At 33.6% G+C, this 24,015-nt stretch overlaps 1 protein-coding gene across 1 annotated transcript in view; it reads right to left on the bottom strand.

Annotated features, from left to right (window-relative positions):
* Positions 1-24,015, bottom strand: part of NDUFS4 (NADH:ubiquinone oxidoreductase subunit S4) — a gene marked incomplete at both ends in the record, with an annotated part of 80,831 nt that overhangs the window by 29,300 nt on the left and 27,516 nt on the right. The window lies entirely within an intron of this gene.

Below are 24,015 nucleotides of genomic sequence, written 5' to 3'. Positions count from 1 at the left end.
CAGCAGACCTCTCCTGACTCGCCCGCTGCTCACTTCAGCAGTGTACTGCGGTCCATCTGCCTGTTCTGTTCCCTGCTCTGACTCTGGTGAATCCTCTCAACCCCCTTGCCTCTGGCCTCTACCCTAGCTCTTGTATGCATACATAAATAAATCTTTAAAAGTATGTAATACTGAACAGTTTACTCAAAAAAAAAAAAAAGTTTCCTCAGCTATAGCTAAGCAAGGTATAACCAAACAATAAAGTATGTTACAAAATTATGGGATGAGGCAGCTTTTCCAAATCCTACAGCAAACCCCTTTGTTGTGAGCTTTTATAAAAACTATAGCTGTAAGTTGACTACTCTTTAAGGTGTACAGGAAAGGAAGAACATTAAACTCTTAACACTAGTTACCTCAGGAAGATGAGATCAGAGGAAACAGACTTAAGTTTTCTTCATAAAATTCTATAATATGATGTATACATGCCAAAGTAATTAAAAAAACCCATAAACCTTTAAAAGTGGAAATAGTGTTTCTTGACTTGTGCTATCAAGGTAGAAAGGGACAGAATGATTTTTAAGGATAGAAAACCTTTTTTAAAAGTAGCTACAAAATGTTGCTAAGCTCCTTAACTACCAGTGCTTCCATGTCTGCAAATTATGACAATTATTTATTGATATATTCCCCTGATTTAAAGCTGGTATTAAAACAAATGAGTTTCTTAATTTTGAAGCCCAAATTTTTCTGGCACAGAATCCTTGTTTTTGCCTGCAGAAGACATGTAAGGTACTGCAGCCGAGTTGAGCTGCTGCCAAAGACTGAAAATAAAAAGGCTTGGCATCTCTCACATACTTGACACCTAAAGGGCACAGAAGCTCTAAAATTCCTAGTCCCTGTAGGCACACTCTTAGTCTAGACAGACTGATTTCTCACACTTTTAAAATGCATCACGACACTCTATTGTTATCATTTCTTCCAGCTTCAGCTAGTGACAGAACCTATCCTTTAGGCGACATTTCAATGGGCTAAAGCTCTCCCTTTTCAAGATTCCATTAAAACAATGTAATACTTGAAAAGAACTATGAGGCACAATGTTGAACTCTAACTTGTGTCTTCAATGCTTTGCTTTGCCCATAAGTTCTCACTGACCTACCTGTGACTCAACTTCTTTAAGCAAATAAAATATCTGCAAACAATTTAATCATATTCTTAGATTTCTACTTCTGTATTCCAATTCAGATCAAAACTTACTTATGAAAGGTACACTTGTTTTGATGATATCAATATTACCTTTTATAGATTTCTCATTTTTACTGGTAAAACAGCTAATTTATAAACAATAGTCCATAAATTTTCTGATTATAAAAAATTAAATCACTTTGAGGTATCAGAAGCCTTCAAGTTGATAACTGAAGAACCTCAAGACTCACCAATATAATTGTCATCTAAATTCTTTTAGATATATAGACAAACTTGCTGAATTTTAAAACTGTATACAATTGGATCAAGCATGAAACCTATATTGCTACTATTAAAGAATGTCAGTATCTTAATAAAGTTTCAGAAATTCAATCTTATATACAGTATGCTATTTTAAGAACGAGAAACTAATCGTGATGCAAGATGCATTCAAATAAACATCTTCAGTAGCAAACTTTTATCAATTTCCAAAGTTCCACTCTTTAAAGCACCATCTCTTCCACAATTTTAAATTCTCCAAGGGCTAATAGCTAACCTTCCATTTCACAAGTCTAGTTAAATAGAAGAGGAATTTTTATAATTAGTGTATATGCCAATATATGTAAATGAACTTTATTCTTCCAAACACCATTTTCCATATAAAAATTATGATTCGGTTATCAACTGTCCCATTTATCTTGTGTGAATTAAACTTTTTTTTTTTTTTTTAACAAAGGAAGCAGGGAACAAGCAATGGGAAGTTGGTGTCAAAATGCAGAAAAACCTCCCAGCAAGCTTCTTGCAACCACCCAGGATTTAGAGACTTGCTGGCCGCTCTCTTTTCAATACCAGAATTTCACACATTTCAATGACTATTATGACTTCAAAGAATCAAATTTTCATCATTGTCCGTCATCTGCCCGTTGATTTGTATAAAGGAGTTCTTCTGCATGCACTCCAAACAAAAGCCTCCTTACTTTTGTGGCTATATATCAAGTTTAAAAGTTTTGTTTGTGACAGTTGTGTCTTTGGTAAATTAGGGTAACACTGAAGGAGTGCAGCTGCTCTGCAGGAACCTCCTTTTTGGCACCATTTCACTTAAATAAAAACTGAATAATTAGATTCTGCCTTTATTAAACCACAAAAATGCCACTGGCCCTAGTAATTACTTCCGGTTGCCCCACCCACTTAACCTTAATAGTTTACACTTGTCATAAAGAGAAATAAATGAAAAAGGTTTTCACTACCTTTGTATGTATTTTTGATCAATCTCTCAGTACATCCAAATGACATTTCTACCAAGTAGTAAGTTTACTATATTGCATGTTATTCTGAATGAATGTTCAAAATTTTTAATAGAGCATATATTGCAAATTAAGTACAAATTCTGCTTGTAGAAACCTGTTCTTCTGTAGTCTACTAGTTACCAATTATGTTTAAATTTATTTTAGACCAAAAATCAATGTACATTTGATGGTTACATTGTATTCTACTTCAAGGATGAAAGATGTTAAAAGAAAAACAATGAGATCTGTAATAACTCTCAAGTACCCTACATACTTAACACAAGAAACTTGTTAAATGGTCTCATAAATAATAAAGGACATTTTACAAGATAAATTTTACAGTTTGAAAAATAGAATTGGCAGATAACATAACCATATGTATTTACTTACCATGGGAGAACTGTAAATACATCTAAAGTTAGTTGCTACGGTGATTGAGATATAATCAAAGCTATAGAAATAAATCAGTGGTGTGCCTATAGTACCAATATTTGTTTGTTGGTTAAAACACACTGATGTGGGAATCCAACCAGGTAATTTAATAAATGTTGGAATGTGACGTCCACTAAATTTTGCAAACTGAGCAAAGGAACCCAAGATTAAGTTTTAAATGAAATGTTAAGATAGAAAAAATCATGTAAATGAAAACAATTTTCATTCCTCCTAGTTCATTCTAAGCTGCAGTAAGGAAGAGCAGTGGTTGAGTCAAAACTGTATTATAGTCTCAACTTTGGGCAAATCAACAGACTTCTAATTCATCATCTACCAAATCAGTAAAGTGAAGTAAAATGAGGACTACATAATGTATGTAAAGGGCTTACCTTGGGCAATAAAAATATTTCTCATTTTTTCATATTTCCCAGTACTTACTATGTATCAGACAACAGACATAATGATCAATAGTACAGAAATTATCTCTATTTTCATTAAATTACTATTGAACTATTTTAAAAGAACACAATGAACAAGTAATGAGAAGCTGGCATCAAGATGTAAAAAACTGATCTTTCTTGAAAAATAGTAAATAATTATAAATTAAATATAAATTAAGTAAAACACAAAAAGGGTCTTATAAACTGATTCAAGTTTTGAGTGAAAAACCCTAGCTTTCTTTTTTAATAAGGGTAAAGATTCCATCTCTTGTATATGTCAAACACTGAATACAGCGTACACTCATTCTTCAAAATGAAAGAATAAGGGATAACTTACCCTTGTTTCAATTCAAGTGGGAAGATGCTACTATGCTGTTATATATGCCAGCGGCTTTTGGGGACATAAAGATAAGACTTCATGCTTAAATTTAAAAGTCTATAATCTTGAAGCAGATGAAAGTAGTAAAGAGGTGTATGGAAACATAATTGTATGGTGGATACACTTTTGATGGTAATCGTAATGTAGTACAGACAGTGTAATGTTACACACCAGAAAGTTATATAATAAATAAACCAAATGATTTTATGAAAGGCAGCACTCATTTCAAATCTAATTAATTGCTCAAAATGTGACTCTGGAATATTATACAGATTTATAATCTCTTTGTAATGGTGTAGAGATAGAAAATATAAAAATAGTTTCAGATTTTTACTGCACAGTTGTTATATTTTAGAGTCAGTGATTTTACACACACAGCCAAATAAAGTCCATGAAGCAGCTACTTTGGGATAGAATGTTACAATTTTTAAAAGGTTATAAAATATAAATATAAACCTATTCTCCCCATGTTAAATAGGAAACTCCATTGTAAGACCTCCTTCAATTCTACAAGGAAAATAGTTGAAAACAGTCTGTTTTCCAATCACTTTGAAACAGCAGAAAGTGAAGTTTTAAAAAAAAAAAAAAAAAAAAACATGCCTGGGCCTCCCTGGTGGCGCAAGAAGTTAAAACTCAACCTATGAAGCTGTCAGCAGCCACTGCGGCACAAGTTCGATCCCTGGCCAGGGAGCTACCCACATGGCACAGCAGACCTCCCCTGACTCGCCTGCTGCTTCCTTCAGCAGTGTATTTCAGTCAATCCGCCTGTTCTGTTCCCCACATTGTCTCTGGTGAATCCTCTCATCCCCCACGCCTCTGGCCTGTACCCCGGCTCTTGTATGCATAAATAAATAAATCTTTCTTAAAAATCATGCCTAACAAATTATTAATAATGCTTTAATGAAAACCAGCATGCATCACTGAAGTTCTTCTTTAAAAGACTTGTTCTTTTGCATTTTAATGCAAAGCTCCAGAATTTTTTTTATTTTTATACCACTAACTCACATGGCTTTATTAGGACACACAGTTTTTTGAGAAGTTGAAATAAAAAGGGAAAAAAAAAGTTTGGCCACAGCTATAGAAAGAATCTAAGTGCCCCCCAAACAGATGAGCGGATCAAGAAGATGTGGTATACGTACACAATTGAGTACTACTCAGTGTTCAAAAAGATGAACTCATTCCATTTATAGCAAAATGGATAGAGCCCAAAGGGATAATGTTAAGGGAAATAAGCCAGAAAGAGAAAGACAAATACAGGATGGTATCACTTATATGTAGAGTATAGAAAAACCAAATGAAGGATCAGATAAAGTCACCCTTAAAAACTAACCCTCAAAGCTACCCTAGAACTGAGGCAGTCAGAGTGGAAGGGGAAGGGGCAAGAAAGAAGTGGGTAGAGTCATTGGACTATAGTACTTAAGCCTAAAAGAGCAGAACCTGTACTTTTAAAACACTTGCAGCAGTGTAAACCAATAGTACTTCAATAAATATTTAAAGTTTGGTCACAAATCACTCAGAATTTATAGAGCATATTATAATTTAGAAAGGTCCAATATGTTATTTCTTAATCACAGTCCTCATACCATGGCAATAAATGAAAATAATACACACAGAACATAAAGTTATCAAAATACATGGCATCAGAGAACTAAATATGAAATAGCTGTTGAATTATGGCAAAGGAACAGAAGTGAGGTAAACTACCAAAAATCAGGTGATGGTTTACACAATAAATGAAATTTTTTTTTTAATCTGGAAAGGGAAGCTGGTTCAAAGCTAAATGCTTCTGATTTAATAAAACAATATTCAAAACACAATGGTGTAAAAGTTCAACAATTTGACACATGTAAAAAGCATAAGACAATTTGTTAATTTAATGTAAGAACTAAAACCAAGCTATGCAAAAAACATCTTCCTGACATAGGAAATGACAGATAACTAAATATATTATTTAAATTGGGCTAATAACATACATGCATGTGTGTGGATCTATCTATCTATCTATCTATCTATCTATCTATCTATCTATCTATCTATCTATCTATATCTATATATATATAGATATACCTTAAACATTGTATTATAACTCAAAATTCATATATATATATATTCTTTCAGCAATCTTCTGATAAAAGCCAGTACTTTTTCTTTAAGCATAGATCAATGACTAGAATTCAGTATTGTTTCTCCTATAAACCACCAAAAAAATACACCAAAATTTTATAACTTTGGTTTTTCAAATGTGAAGAGAGACTATTAAAGACACTTGTAAAATAATCTGAGTCAAAAATCTATATAGAACTTATGATAATCATTTATAATTTTTCCATTTGTCAGAAATTGTTAGAATTCACCTTTACTGTTTTTTCAAAGTATTGAACAGAACTGTCACAGAACATTTTGTCCCATATGCCATTTAGACTGTAGTATCCACATAAAGTAAAACTAATATAGAAAGGTGAGGAAACAAGCACAACAAAGTCTTGACAAGCATATGAGTCAATTACTGAGAGCTGAAGTCTGATAGTATACTAAAAACTTATGCTAAGTCATAGTATATGTGTAATTATTAGTGAGTATGTTTTATAGAGAGAAGTGGGAACATTAATAACTCAGCAAATTGTTAAAGATTGGTTTAAAATAGTAAAAGTCATTATTAACAAAGCAATTATAGCAAAATAATTTTGTCACAATATATGAACTTCCATTGCCATTCATGATGGAATAACAGGTTCCAGACTGGCTCTTGCTACATAAAACTGAAGAAGTAATTTTAAGCAACTATTTTCAAATACTGGACAAATGGCTAACAGGCAGCACCATAATGGAATCCCTGAAGGGAGGAAAATTCAGAATACAGTCCTACAATCATCTTAGCTTTATGCCTGGAGGTATAGTCCAAGCCATGGTGGAGCCCAAGCAGAACACAGCAATTTCATTGGGCAGAGAAAACAAGGATCATTGTGAAGCAAAGTTTTAAAAAGGAGTAATTAGGCAAGCAAAAGAAATAAAACGTATCCAAATTGGAAAGGAAGAAGTAAATTTATCTCTGAAGATTTCTAACAACACATACATCCCTAACTGTCAAAGCTAATAAATGAGTTTGGTGAAGTGACCCCCCCAAATAAAAACATCAAGACACAAAAGTCTTCAATTAATCAAGAACACATAATAATCTTCAAGGTTTATGCACCTAACAGTAAAAATTGAAAACAGGTAAGTGTTCAATTAACAGAAGTAGCAAATTACAGTGAGATATTAACTTCTTCCTCAGTAATGACATAAGTAGACAAAAATAACATCATAAAGAAAATTTGAACAATGTTAACAAATTTAACATTTAATTAAAATTTATTGAACACCAAGCCTCAAAACTAGAAAATGCACTTATTTCCAAATGTACATGAAACATTAATCAAAAGATACCATATTCTGGACCATATATACACAGAAAAGTCTCAAGAAATTCAAAATTGAAATCATAAAAAGAGCATATTGTTCAAAAAGCCAAAGAAAATCCTGGGGGAAATAAAATGGAAAAAGAATGGAGGTATCATTTTCCCAAGCTTCAAACTTACAGGTTATAGTAACCAAAGTTTTATGGTACTGGAATAAAAACAGAGAGACCAATGACATAGAACTGAAAACCCAGAAATAAACTTACAATTATATAGACAGTTAATTATGACAAAGGAGTCAAGAGTATACTATGGAGAAAGGAAAGTGTCTTCAACAAATGATGCTGGGGAAACTGGACAGTCACATATAGAAAAATGAAGCTATTAATAGATGTACTCTCTCATACCATATGCAAAAATTAAAATGGATTAAAGACTTGGATGTAAGACTGGAAATCATAAAATACATGGAAGAAAATATAGGCAAAACACTCTATGTCACTAGCTTCAGTGATGTCTTTGGGGACTCAATTCCAAAAGAAAGGGAAACAAAAGCAACTAAATTAAACTAAAAAGTTTCTGTACAGTGAAAAAAAGAACAAAACAAAAAGACACCCTACTGAATGAGAAAAAACATTTGCACATCATACATCTGACAAGGGTTTTATATCCAAGATGCACAAAGAACTCCTACAACTCAATTAAAAAAAAAATCAAAAAATGAGTAGAAAAGCTTAAATAGACACTTCTCTAAAGAAGACATGCAGAGAGACTGCAGGTAAATGAAAAAATGTTCCACATCACTTATTAGGGAAATGCAAATCAAAGTCACAATGAGATATTAACATCACTCCCATGAAAATGGCCCATATAAAACAAAACATCAGAAACAACAGATGTTGGCCAGAATATGGAGAAAAGGAACAAACCTTCATATAATGTTGTTGGAAATGTAGATTGATCCAAGTCCCTACAAAAAAAAAACAGTATGGAAGTTTCTCAATATAATAAAAATGGCTCTATCATGGGACCCAACAATTCCACTCCTGGGTATCTAGCACAAAGAATGCAAAAAAACCCCACTAATTTGCAGGGATATATGCATTCCTATGTTCATCACAACACTATTTACAAATGCCAAGTTTTGGAAACAACCTAAGTGACCAACGACAAATCAATGGATTAAAAAATATATTTTATATATACATGATGGAATAGTACTCAGCTATAAAAAAGATGAAATCTTGCTATTTGTGACAACATGGCTAGAACTAAAGGGGACTGTTACAAGTAAAATAACTCAGAAGAAGAAAGACAAATACCAGATGATTTCACTCATATGGAGACTACAGAGAAACAGAACAAAGGAAATGACAAAACAAACCTACAAATATGACTTTAGAATTGAGGCTACCAGATAGGTGGGGGTGAAGAAAAAAGCAGGGGAAGGGGTAAAGGACAAATATTGCTTTGGTTATGGGTATAGTTTGGTGACATAAATCATATTCAGTGTTATAAATCAATGTTAACTTTAAAAAAAAAGTGCATTGTTGGCCACGAATGACAATGTCGGTAATAATGCAGTTCACCAAATAAATGATATTCAACAAATTTATGAGAGAAATCTCATCAGCCTGCAGATCAACAATTTTATAGCACAATAATAACTAAGTTTATAATGTTGATCCTTGAGATATATACTATCCCTTGAGTACATTCTAATTTAAACCTACATGGTTTAAGTATTATGCATTTTGATTGTTTTCTAATTCTTAGACAAGGGTATTTATTTATTTGTAAAATTTGTTGCACCCCATGGTGTCAGTCTCAAAGGCATCTATATAACCAGACCATGTACATTAGACAAAAGCATAGACTATGAAGAGTCACATCTTTAAAATTATACAGTTAATTAGTAATGTCTGCAAATGTCTCTCTGAAAGTATTCTCTATCAATTACCTTTAGGTTTTCAAAAATACTTAAAATGCTAATACTAAACCCTCTGACTTAGTAGTCCCACTTCAAAGAATCTATCATACAGTAAAAATGCTAGCAAAGATTAGACTTTGGTATAAAGATGTTCTCCTTACTATGTGGTATAACTGGGAGGAAATGTAAACAGTATAACAGATGTTATGATGATAAAGCTCTCCAATGGTCTATTATATATCCATTTATAATTACTCTAATTTGAAAAGACAGCAAGATATTCTTAATATAATGCTAATAAAGTGAAAAAAGTACAGAAAACTGTAGAAGAATTTGTGTTACATATTAATACACCGGATGTGGTCTACTTAAACATTCATATAAAAGAGAAGTAAATTTACCAACACTATGAGAGATTAGAGGTGACTTTAGTTTCTTTCTTTATACTTACTTCAACATTTCCAAGTTAATGTTTTCACAATGTGCATGTTTACTATTATAATCAGAAAGTACATTTTAATTACATTGTTTAATGACCAAATATAGTGCATAATACTAAAAGGTGTTCAGAAACTTCTTTGGAATAATAGCTAAAAATTTCCACCATTATAAAAGGAACCCACTTATATTGCTGGTGAGAATGGCAAACTATAGAAAGATGTGTGGGGGTTCCTCTAAACACTAACAATGGATACACCATATACCCAGCAATTTCACTCCTTGGGATCTATCCAAAGGACATAAAAACACTCATCTGAAAGGGAACATGCACTACTTACAACAGCCAAGATAACAACCGACATGTCCCAAAGATATGAATGGATGAACTACTCAGTGATCAAAAAAGATAAACTCATGCCATTTGCAGCAACATGAATGGAGCCAGAAGGCATTAGCTAAACAAAATAAGTGAAAAGGAATAAGATCGGTATTGGATGGTTTCATCTATATGTGGAATACAAAGAAACCTAACAAAGGATCTGGGAAAAACAGAGTTTATAAGCTGACCATTGATCTAAGGCATACAGCAGGGGAGAGGGAAGGAGAGGAGTCGAAACAGGGGAAGGAAGAGCACAAGGGACTGTGGTGATGGATCACAGCATCCACAACAAGGGTGCTATGGTGGCAAGAGAATGAGGACTACACCTGAGGGGAAATAAAGAAAATAAATATAAAAAAAACAAATTTCCACCATTAAAAACAGATTAAAGGGCCTCCCTAGTGGTTCGAGAGGTTAAGCACAGCAGCCTCTACAGCATGAGTTGGATCCCTGACAGGTCAAAGAGTAACCCACATGGCGAAGCAGACCTCTCCTGACTCACCCGCTGCTCCCCTCAGCAGTGTATTTCAGTCAGTCTGCCTGTTCTGTTCCCCACTCTGTCTCTGGTGAATCCTCTCACCCCACACATCTCTGGGCTGTACCCCAGCTCTTGTATGCATAAATGAGTAAATCTTTAAAAAAATTAAAAGAAAAAAGAGAAATTTCTCTGGAATATAATTATATTGCAATGCATCTTCACAACTGCTACCAGAAACTATTAATGAGATAGTAGTAACAGATGATCTAGTAAAATAAAATACCACAGGCTTTTAGAAATGACTTCTCAAGTTAGCCGACAAAAATCATTAAATACCAACTATATGTAAACATACATACACAAATGAACACACCTGGCAGATATAAGACCAATGCAACTGAGGCCAATATTTTGCTCCTGGAGCACCTAGAATTCAGTATCTGAATAGTAAGGCTTAGAACAGACTTAGAACTTAATTCAGAACTTAATAGTAAGACTTAGAACTTAATTCAGATTCAATTAAGGACAACACTTATAATTTGTTTCATTCTTCATACTGATAACTCCAAACGGGGAAAAGGGAGGAAAAGAAATTTTTTTGAATGATGAAATAAACAAGATGCTGTGTTCTGTTGTTTAATGAAGGTATTCTTCTACCACCTTTCAAAAACAACTTTAAACAGGTGCTATTTTCTGTTTTTAAGATGAGGATACTCATAGAGGTTAAACAACTCGATCAAGGTCAAACAACTAAAAGAGGGAATTAAAGACTTAATGCTAAATGCATGGTCTTTGCAGGATTTCAAATTTCTCACTAGGGTAAAAATTTCAAATAATATAATGTACAAATCACGGCATTTCTTTTTCCAGTTAGTCAATATCTTCAAAAGTACTATGTATTTCCAATGGGGAAATAAGACAATGACAGGAAAAAACAATGAGTGTATAGCAATCTTTCTCTCCCTTTCTCTAGATCTGATGTTGTTCTCCTGTCATTTTAAGAGGGGAAGAGGAAGAAAAAAGTAAAAAAAGAAGAAAAAGGGAAAAAGTAACAGAAGTATGGAAGAAAGGAGAGAACAAGAGCAAGAGCAGGGGAGTATACAAGATAGGGGAGTGGAAAAAAAGGAATATTTGTCAAGTAATTGGCAAGAGTCCAAACGAGACACAGAGAGGAGGAAGGGGCAAAGGAAAAGAATGAAGTAGTAAACTGATGGAAGGGGGACTTGAAAGGAAAGGAGAAATTTAAGCAGCCAGAAAGGGAGAGAAAGATGACTGCCAGCGATAGAGATGGCAAAAGAGGAAGACAGCGCCAGATGCAGAGAAGAGTCATGCTAACAGTGGGAAGAGAAACAAATTCCATGAAGCAGAAATGGGGAAAAGTAGAAAGAGAAGTGGAGTCAAAGTCCAGATGAAGACAACCATCGTCACCTGTCCATGCCACTAGCCGAAGCAAGGGACACGAATTTAAAGGTATTTGGGGCTTGTCAGCACCTACCTAGTGGACAGCAACTCAATTTCACTGTCAACCATGATGACAAAACTCCATTACCTTTATTTTTCCATTATTTTTTTTTGTGGTGGTGGTGATGGTAGGAGGGTCTTGGAGTGGGGAATTGGTAAATTTATTATTCCAGGTCCCAATATAACTTATCAAAAAATGATGTCAAATTCAGGATAGTCTTTAATAGAAGAATCACTGAATTGTTATACCATATGTAAAATCTAAAATGCAAAGACAAAAAAAAATCTGGGATCCCTTTAAAAAAGCAGTTGTTAAGAAGTTAGTTGGTTGTAGAAAAATTTATGTATAAAACTTAAAACTCTAAAAACTTCATGACACTTCATGAATGTCAAAAATACATATATGAGGGCCTCCCCGGTGGCGCAGCGGTTGAGCGCTGGGTTGCGAAGCTGCCCGCGGCCTCTGCGGCGCCGGTTCGATCCCCGGCTGCTCCCCGGCCATCGGAGGAGGGTCCCACATGGCGCGCAAACCTCTCCTGCCGCCCGCTGCTCCCCTCAGCAGTGTACTTCGGTCCTTCTGCCTGCTCTGCTCCCCGCTCTGGCTCTGGTGAATTCTCTCACCCTCCCGCGCTTCTGACTGTACCCAGTGCATGTATAAACAACAACAACAAAAAAAATACATATATGAGTAAATAAAAATGGTAATAAACTAATCTTTATAATTCCTCTTATAATGAAAATTCAAACTCCTTAACACAAACCCAAAACCCTAACTGGTAAGTTCCTCCCTGTATGACCTCGTCTCACTCTCCCCCTTTCCCATTTATGTCATAACTTTCCTTCGGTTAAGTTTGACGACTACCAGGTACTTTATACTTTATGACACTAGCTTTTTCTTCGAGCTTTCTTCACTCTTACCTGTATTCTCACTTAGCTGGCTCCTTCTTATTACTCAGATCTTAGTTCATATATCATATTATCCTTGAGTGGCTTTCCTTGATTGCTTTACAAATAAACCCTACTTCACAGCAATCCCCCAGGTACTCTATCTCATGACTTTGTTAGATTTCCTTCTATAACATTCATTAATATATGAAAGCATCCTATTTATAAGTAAAGTTGGCATATGCTTACACGTGAAAATATAAACTCCAAGGCCCGTCACTTTGTTCCTTATTCACTGCTATATCCCTAGGGTCAAGAATATGGTACACAGCAGATACTCAAAAAACTGAATTCATAAATGAAAAATTACAGTAACATTTTATAATATAAAGTACAAGTAAAAAAATCCCTTAAAGAACTTTTATAAACAACTACAGATTGTCATAGTTGGAAACTACTAGCCCTAGTATAGTTTTAATCACCAAAACACTCTAGACATAGGTTACACCAGCCACATTTGAATGTTTAATACATTATAATGCTTACTAAACCAGAAACCTTTTTAATTTTTTGGATGTATAATATCAGCCTCCTTAAAAATGTCTAGACAGGCTTTTTCCAAGAAGTTAAGAATGGGTGTTTCCTAGTACATGTCACTTTGGTATGCATAACTAAGGTCAACAGTAGGAGATTGGTCAAACTAAGGAGAAATTGTTCCCAGTACTTAAAGAATGCAAATTACCTAGATATAGGGTCATCTCTAGAAATAACCTTTTTATCAGAAAAACCTATCTTAAGGTAGATTAAAACAGAGAAAGGGTTTTGTCATATGAAGTCATCTCTTCTTGTCTTGAGATCCCGCCTCTCTCCTTGATGCTCTATCCTACTCTTTAGCACAGGATATAAACCCTTGTTTTTTCCCATTTACTTTAGAATTTACAGCCTTGTAAATTCTCCATATGTATGTAATTAAGTATGGCCTTTTCTCCTACTAATCTCTCTGATACTGGTTTGTTTGCTTGCCCAGCCCAAGAAAATCCCAGAGGGGTGGGGGAATTTTCCCTGCATCCCGACAGATGTCAAATCTCAAACTACTTGAGCAGGTTTAAAATCTTTTTAATTGATAGATTTTAATTATAACAACATATACCCAACAGTCACTGTAAAAGATGCAAATAAGTACACTAATCAGATCCTCAGTTCTTATTCTCAGCCCAATATTTTGTGACTGTGACCTATATGTTGTTTAGAGAAAATTAAGATCATTTTTATACTTATTAGATGCATTAAGAATAAAAAAGAAAACCCTCATTACCTTACATGCAATACACTAAAGCTGAAAGAAGTATTAAATATGATACAATAACTGAACAAAAAAGCCTATTCACACATTTCCTGGAAAAATGTGTCTTTATAGAGAGACAGTTTTGTAGAGGCATAGTATATTGCATACAGTAAAGTTCCCATATCACTACCCTATTTTTTAAACTTACTCATCTTGTAAACAATGAATGCTACTTGTAAGCCTGAAGTGGTGTTTTGAAGAGTAGAATCAAAGCACAGACCAAATCATGTAATTACAGGAAGTCTGAACAGAAAAGAAAAAAGAATTGAACTGTGCTAATCTCAAATTCTGAGGTCTAAATTCGTCTTTGCTCTAATTTTATTCCTGGAGACACATGACAAAAAGAGAAAAAATAATGGTCACCAAAAGATGTCACTCCTGTTTTCTTCACTCCCTCTCACCCCTGCTTTTATTAAGAACTTATAAGATCATGGACATAGGCTTTAACAAGTTTAGGTGGGTGCCTGGATAAATTCTTGAGTTTTAAAATAATCTGGCAAGTTGACCAATTAAGAAAACATAATTCTAAAAACAATATTCTCTTTCTACTACCAAAGAAACAAACAACGAAACCACTACAAATTATTTCACTGTCAGTTCATACAGTGTAAAACACAGCATCATACATGTACATACTGACATAATTTTGATGATTAGTTTATAAATATATCCAGTTAAAAGAACAAAATTAGACAAGCAACTTCCAAGAAATAATATGCAGCTCACTTTGCATTCATTAAAGAAAACATGTTTTTCACATATAAATTGCATAATCTCTAAAATATACTAAAAAAAACTTAATAGAAAATCAAACAAATATTATCACTCCTACTTTACTGAAAGCCAAACTTCCTACATAATAGCACACTAGAATTTTAAATTCTTGAAAACAAGTGTCAAGTACTATACACAATTTCCATACGCAGCAGGTAGTAAAGTAATAAAAGAACTGACACAGTTACTTTCCTTAAAAGAGACATACAATGGAGAACTGTTATACAGCGCTAGCATACTACAAATCTATGCATTAAAGATGTTGTGGCTATTAACAGTTTAAACCTTTACTGTATTTTACTAATTGGTTCAAAGAACTTTAAAGCTTTTGAAAGATAAAACATTCTAGTCAGTTCAATTCTCCAGCATTGTTCAAGTATTCCAAGTAGGAACAAAGAAGAAAATAAATCTGCTTTAATTGCTGAAGAATCACAGATAATAGAGATGGCTGAATACTGTAGAGGAAAGATCTTTTATTCCGTTAGCATGCTAATATAGCAAGATCATTCTATACTTTGTTTTAATGGCTCCTATCTATACATAGAAACTATTATGACTAACATTCATTTCCTCTGCATTTAATAAGTTCTATGTAGCTTGATAATATATGAAAATAACATTTTAATTGGGAGTATATTTTAAAAAAAAACAAAGCTCTTCACTAAATATAATTTTACTTAAAATAATTGTACATAAATCATCTGACTTACTGTAATCATTGTCAAATATAAGAGTTAGTTGAAGTTGTTTTAAAACTAATGTCATTATGAGCAGAAACATTCCTATTTTTAAATGATCAATTAATTCTATTTAATCTTCAGTAACTTTAGAGCATGCTTTATCCATAAGCATGAAAACAAACTAATTCAGTGTCAGTTCATATTTTATTATCACTTAAAAGTATGTTTCATATCAATTCACGTCAGTATATATGTCATCAATAGAAATATTAAACTAAATGCAATTTAGTAATGTTCTAAATATATAAGCAATCACTTATTATGTAGCTAATGTTATTGGTATGTAATTACTGATTAACCTACCCCAAAGTTAAACATTCAGTTATACTGTCTTATTAACATTTTTCATTCCTTGAGTTTTTAATATTTTTCAAATCAACCAAATATCTCTCTCCCACACACAAAATAACTACTTGAAAGACCAATTAAATAATGACCATTATACTTCCAAAATCACCAGTCATTATTTCTTCCTTAGAATTTTAAACCAACAGTTTTGCTACAATCTTAAAGACTATTCACCATTTTTTTTCAATATTTTTTGAGCAGTATTAAATCAATATAAAGAAGTACATTGTAAAAAAAACTAGTTGTTTTTAAAACTACACTGCAAACTAACATTTATATTTAGTTAACATTTTCTCTTTTAATAGTCTCATCCAAATATGAGAACATAAATTAGTATCCATAGACTGAAAAACACAAAGAAACGTTTTTCCATATTTAGTAAAAGTATTAAAAAAAGAAAAAGCACATGCTAAACTGCCACCATGTAAGGTTCTGAAAGGCTGTGAGTCTTTGATGTAAAATGAAATACTACTTAGTGAATAAAACATAAAAAAACCACTGTCTACCCTTCAAAGAGACATATCCTTTGACCCAGTGCTCCAGACTAAAGCCTTGAAATTTTTGCACAAGAATGCTGCGTGAGGAAAGTCCAGACAAAACAGACACTTGAGATGCTAGAAGGCTGTATAACCCCAATAGCAGACACTATTCCTTCCAATAATCTAGCAGAGATAGCGCTGCCATACACCAAAGAAAGTAATCTCACTAAAAGAAAACCGACCCCTTTAAAAAAAAAAAAAAAAAAAAAAAAAGCAGTCAAAGCAAATGTAAGCCTTTAACTTAGGTTTATCTCTTTGTGCAGGTCACCTCCTAAAGTCTGATATTTAATTCAAGTTTGCAGACTTAAAACATTTTCATCTATAAACTTTAGCTTGTTAGGAGGCAAAAATAACATTAAACAAATAACTGGTTAGCAAATATAATTGATCTATTTCTGAAGGCTTGCAAAAGCCATTCATTTTTACTCTTAAGAGCAAATTCAAAAAAAATTTAAAACCTATCACAGCAAGCAAATAATTCTATCAAATAACTTGCTGCTTGCAGACATTCTAAAACAGCAATATTATCACCCAATTGGCTCAGTGTGCCACTAATACCATCTGCTTAATCAAATAGCAATTAATCATTGAAAGCAAGTATCAGCAGAAAACAAAGCTGTAACTGCTGTGTTAATTGCTATTTGGAAGAAATCATCTAGGAGTAAAATAAATTGGCAAATTGGCAACATTCAGAACTCTGACTCTGTTTCACATTTTAAAATAAAGATATTAATAGAGACTAAACAAATGTTCAAAATATTAGGATTTTACATTACCAAAAGGTACTACAATGTAATTTCTCAAAAAAAATTTAGAAATGCCACCCTTCCCCACAAACTCCATAGATTTGAAATTTATAGTTACTAAATAAAGTTCCCTTTTTTGTATGCATTTATGTTTAGGATACATGCACTACTAATCATCCTTTTATAAGACTTAAAACAGGTGGTGCTTAAAAATTTTTAAACAAAATAAATAAGTACCTAAATGAAAACAAACTATTGAAATTGTCAATATAAACACTGAAGCATAGTGCCTGGCAAACATTAAGTGCTCAGTAAATACTGAATGATAAAATAAGTCTCTACATAACTGAATAACTAAATGAAGAATGAAGAAATAATGGCAGCCAATAAAGTATTACAGAAATAATGTACTATTGTCCAAGCAATTAAGGCTTATTTCACATGATTTTTTTATTAAATTGAAATAATTCTTACATTTTATGTGAATATTTTTCTATTAAAAGTTTAATTATAGGGGGGTGGGAAAAAAGTTTAATTAGCCATAGTTACTATAAATAACAAAGTATTCACATTTTAAAACATAAAAATTAGTAAAAAGCAAGTGAAAATTATACCTATGAAGGTCTAATTCATACTTTTTATTTTGCGGGGGAGCACTTATTCAAATTTTTAAAAATATATAATGCAATTATTTTCTATTTTGTATAGTCCAAGTGAACATAAAAACACAGGTTCATTGTACTTGAGTATTTATCAAATGTACTGAAAGGAGATTGGGGTGGGATGGCATAAAGGAAAAACAAGTACTCTCTTAATAAAGCACAAAGGCAAAGACATTCTTCACCCAACCTCCATCGCACAGCAATTTCTACAGCCAAAAAAAAAAAGACCAAAGAAACATCAAAATTTGGAGTCAAGGTTCAACCCACAAAAACTTTTTTTTGAACATTGTGCATCTATATAAATTAATAAGGTTATATTAAGATGCTGTCATCTAGTCTTTTAATACTAAAAATCTTATCAATTCCAAGACTAAATGAAAAGCAGAGTTACCAGTTTATACACAACAAACAAGACATTCCTAGAAATGATGTGAAGTTTACTATCGATTTTGATATAAATTCATTACTAAAAGTAAGCAGGAATTACAATTTTATTCTCTGAGATTTGTTCTCTATCAACCTCAATACTATATAGTTATAAAATAATAGATCCTTTATACTAGAAAATGAAACACTTTTCCCCTAAAATAAAGATATGACACATGCTGACAATATGTAATTGATGCCCAGAAAAACATTTTTTCTTTGTACTTATAATAGTACTAATATCCATGAAACACCATAAAAATTCTTTCGTTATATTCTGTATATTAAATACTGCTTGTTAGGTGTAACAGTAAAAGGAAAAGGAAAATTAAGGTTCACTTGATAATGTGAACTTTCATCTAGTCTGAAAATAACAATACAAAACAGTATAAATTTAAGATGGAAGACATAAAACACAGTAGCAGTACATGTAAACTATCTGCAGCTTTAACTCTCCATGAAATCCACATAAGGAAGAAGTATATGAACCTAAATTTTAAGTTACCTTACTACAAATGGCGGAGATGAAAAGAGGTAATAATACCCACTATACCCAACACTATACATCTGAAATCCTGGAAATGCCATTTTAAATGCCATTTTAAAAGGGATTCAGTCTACCCCCATTCCCTGACAGGACTAAAACAGTGCCAAAGACAGTACTGAAAGACTGTGCCAAAGACAATGCCAACGTGGGGGACAGGTCATTGTCTGTGGGTTCTCACTGTGCACTCAATTGCAAGACACCACTCAGGCTAGGTTCCAACAACAGGGTTTATTTTACAAACAGGAGATTGAAGAAACAAAGAGAGTTTCTAAGGCCACAAGTGGCCAGCTATCTCATCCTAGATAGTGTCTGCAGTGTCCAGTAGTCCCAAACTAAGGTACCAAATGGCATGGTCCTATCAGTGAGGCTGGAGTTGGTGTCACACTGGCCAGAAGTGCACCAGGGTCCAATTCAACGTGGTAGCTGGAAAGTCTCACAGGTGGGGCCACTGAGGTGACATAGTCACAACCCACAGCAACAGTCCAAAGGTTGGCTGGACAGTACTGGATGCTGCACTGGGCCACAATGAACTCAAAAGCACCAGGAAGAGGTGCTAAAGAACCAGTGGCTGTGGACAGCTCTTAAAGGCGGGCAGACATAGTGCTGGTCACCAATTAGTAGTGTCAGTCAGCACCAGTAACCAGAGGGTGGTGTCAGAGACACCAGTGCTTTAGTTCTTTGTGAGCTATTGGTATGAACCAATAGCCAACAGTCTTTGGGACACTGGGCCAAAGCTAATGGTGCTCCTTGCAGGCAATATCAGAAGCAAGGCCAGAGGCAAGTGAAGGGGCTGAGTCTCTACAAAGGTCTGGAAGAATATGGATGTCTGCTGACTGCTTCTCCCCTTGGAGGCTAGCTATGACTGCTTCTTCTTTCTTCAGAGGCTGACTGCTAACTGACTTAAGCTGGCTCCTCCTCTGCCTTCACTTCCAATTTCAATCCACGTAACAGCTCAAGCCCCTAACTGACAACTGGACAGCTCAAACCTGATTGATCCATTTAGCTTGAACCTGATTGGTCCATTTATGATCCTGGTTCCAGATATAAAAGAGAAAAGCCTACCCTCTGCCTAGGCTAGACTGCACTGAAGTCAGGGCAGGTTCATGGACCAGATAGCTCTGGTTTCAGGACAAAGAGAACTGGTGATTTTGGAACAATGAGTTGTTATCAAATATACAGAGGCTGTCATGTAGAAAACAGCATGCCCTATATATTGAACATTAGTTTTAAAGAAGTAGAATAACACCAAAATTAAGAAGCCTTTCCCCTTTTCAAAAATTGAAATATAATTTACAAACAGTAAAACTCGTTCTTTTAAGTATGTAATTTTATGGGATTTTGTTTTTGAACAAATATAGTTGGACAAAAGAAACAACACCAGAATCAAGATACAAAAAAGTTTAGCAACCAAATCTGATCCACCCTAGCAACCAAATCTGATCAACGTTCTACACCTAGAGTTTTGTCTATTCTAGAATGTCAAATATATGGATTGTATGTAGCCACTGAGTCTGATTTCTCTTATTTAGCACAACGCAGCAAAGATAATCCACAGTTGTTCCTCATTGATGTGTAGAAATTCACTGTATAGATGCAAAGGACAGTCAGATTGTTTCCAGTTATTGGAATTATGACTAAAACTATTACAAACATTTGCATACAGGATTTTGTCTAAACATAAGATTTCATTTGGGTAAATATTTAAAATTGGGACTGCTTGCTTATATGGCAGGCATATGATTAACTTTATAAGAAACTGACAGTTTTCAAAATGGCCATATACCATTTTGCATTCCCATCAGAAGTATATGAAAGTTCCAGTAGCTCTGCATCCTATCTAGCACTTTGGTCAATATTTTTAAGTCATTCAAATAAATGTGTAGTGGTAGTTCATTACAGTTTTAAAATACATTTCCATTACCACTGATGATGCCAAACATCTTTTCATCTGCTTATCTTCCATCTGAAAGGTAGTTTTTATGTTCTGGATACAATTCTTTATCAGGTATGTGCTTTGCAAGTATATTTTCTCCCAATCTTGGTTTGTCTTTTCATTCTCTTAACAATGTCTTTCAAAAAGCAGAAATTTTTAATGGTGAGAAAGTTTAATTCTATGATTTTTTAAAATGGATTTATATTGTATCTAAAAAAATCTAACCCAAAGTTAAAGATTTTTCTCCTAGAAGTTTTATGATTTTCAGTTTTCCATTTAGGACTATGTATTTAGGACTCTGAGTTAATATAGTTTTTTTAATATGGTACAGATATGGATAAAGATTTTTTTGGTAGTTTTTAAAATCTGGATATATAATTCTTCCATTTTTTTTTAAAAGACTGTATTTTTCCTTCATAAGGAATAGCTTTCTAATAATTATGACTGATTAGTAATATGAATAGCACCCTCAAAAGAAAAGTTGACTAGAAGTTTTTGGAACCAGTTTGAGATGTGTACATCCCAGCTCTCATCTTTGAGAACCATTTGTTCAGTCTAATTTAAAAAAAAAAAAAAGAAGCAAGGGGCCTCCCTGGTGCCACCAGGGGTTAAGACACAGCACTATGAAGCTATCCACAGCCACTGCAGCACAAGTTCAAACCCCGGCTACGGAGGTGACCCATATGGTGCAGGAGACCTCTTCTGACTTACCCACTGCTCCTCAGCAGTGTATTTCAGTCAATCTGCCTGTTCTGTTCTGTCTGTCTCTGGTGAATCCTCTCACTCCCCACACCTTTGGTCTGCACCCCAGGTCTTGTATGCATAAATAAATAAATCTTAAAAAAAAAAGGCAAATCTCTCAATGAAGTACCCTGAGAAAGTTACCGCAGGAAAGACTTACCAGACATCCCTCATGTTCCTCTCCTAACCCTCATGCTCCAGCAATTCAGTTTTCATCTAGTTTATTACTTACTGAATTCCCACATAAAATTCCTCTTGAATAAAAGTTAAAACAACTTTCAAATTAAAAAATAACGAATCAATAACATAAATAAACCCACAACTAGGTAACATGTAAAGTTACCCTCTGGTTTTAAATTCCTAGGATCCATTTTGTGAAATAGAAATAACCACTATAACTGATGCCTAATTAATTTTAGTCCATTTGCTTCTGTCCAGGCCTTTCATCTATATTAATTATATTAATTTTAAAAACACATTATATATGAATAGTCAATAGCAACCAGAATAATGGTTCTTACCTTACAATTAAGATTCTATCTAGTTTGAATTACAAATAACAATAATCTAGTCATGGGTTAATGAAAAATGGCATACTAATGGCCTAGGGGTTATGTCTCAGAGCCATCACTGCCTGAGTTCAATCCCTGGCCGGGGAGCTAACTCACACATGACGCAGCAGACCTCTCCTGTCTTACCTGCTCCTCCCCTTAACAGTGTATTTCAGTAAATCAGCCTGTACTACTCCGCAGTGTCTCTGATGAATCCACTTACCCTCTTCACCTTTGGCCTACACCCCAGTTCTTCTACACAGCAAAATAAATAGATTTTGTCTAAAATAATTTGTTTTTAAAAAGGGCATATACTAATTTAACAAATTGGTTTACATTACATTAATAGTGACACTAAAATGCTGTTTCTAAGTCTTTTAAAAATACAAGAACTTACTTCGCATTTTCAAATATTTTATCATTGTTCATAAATATTTATAGAACCTTTTCAGTTTTTTCAAAATGCAAATAAAAGCAACTCCAATTTGCTCATTATTTCTAGTGGTAAATAACAAGCCCCTGGTCTTGTCATTGTGATAGCATCACATAATATGCAGAAATAAGAAGCTATGAAAACCCTCCCAGCATTATGTTACCTATTTGATTATTTAATATTTTCACTTCGATATAAACCTAAATGAATGAATGGCTAAAACTCAGATTTGAAAATTACGTGTTTCAGTTATCCATGAAACAAATTATTAAATATTACTTCAATAACAATGATTATACCTAAGATTTTAATTGATTACAGATAGCTTATCAGTCTGACATTCTGACTAATACACTCCAAGAAAGACATAACAGAGCTGGGGAAAACCTATATGGGGCAACAAAATACATCTTAAGTATGCAACTCATTTTATGAAACTAAAACCAGTTTATATATCTCTCTGGCATGCTTCATATCACCTTGTTCAAAGCAACAGATTACTGTCTGACTCATCCACTCTTCAAAGTAGAAAGAACTCAGAAACATTGCTAATAAACCATAGAACCTGAGACTTTTATATAAATAATAAACCACATAAACACTGAAAAAAGGGGGCTTGAAAAAAAGTCAGAGAAAACTGAAAAATAGTACTCTGATTTATTAATGAGCACATGGAATGTGTGAATCCCCCTCCTCTCACTCACCTATCTCATTTCTTTTATACTTAAATAAGTTAATGATGTTTGATTAATATTGTAAGATAAGTAAACCGTAATGGGATGAAGAGCTAGGGTACTGGTAAAAAAGCACCTAAGCCAAGGGCTTAGCGAACTGTCTGAAAGCCCTGAAGTGGGAAAAAGAACAGCAAGTTCCAGAGTTGGTGTGGGGGGAGATACAGTAAAAAGGATAGCGGTACAAGATAAACCTAGAAAGGAAGGCAGGAGTTAAATCAAGCAAGACTTCAAAAGTTATGTTAGGATTTTAAAGTTTACTCCTATACCAGTAAGACAAACTAAAGGATTTTATACAAGAGGGTGACAAAATAAGCATTTTAAGAACATTTCTGGTTGTCCAATGGAAACTTAAAGGAAGATTAGAGTATGTATATACAGCAATTAAACTACTGTAGCAATCAAGGTGAAAAGATGATCTTAGCCTACACTAGGATAATGGCAATGTCAGTAAACAGATCTAAGAGATAATTTAAACACCAACCAGTCTTAAGTTTTCCAAATTTCCTGTCTGTTTACTTGACTATTATTTATTTTTATATTTTTATGGTACAAACAGAAACTTGAGTGTGATCAATTATATTAATTATGCTTACAGGTTAAAACGAGTATTAAAAGTCTATACGCATGGAAGTAATTAAGAAAAAAGCCATATAGTTGACAATGGTAAACTATACACAAAATGAGAAGCATGCTCTTACGAGAACTCTTAGAAACTATAAAATTTGTTATATAATATAAACATAAATATTGAATTGCATCTAAGTGAACCACTATTGAAAAATTTGTGATTACAAAAATTCTGCTATTGATCAACAGGAGAATATTACTA

Source organism: Talpa europaea (assembly GCF_964194135.1).
Source record: "Talpa europaea genome assembly, chromosome: 5".
Taxonomy (NCBI): domain Eukaryota; kingdom Metazoa; phylum Chordata; class Mammalia; order Eulipotyphla; family Talpidae; genus Talpa; species Talpa europaea.
Note: the sequence above shows the minus strand (reverse complement) of the source record. Positions and strands in the feature narration are given on the sequence as shown.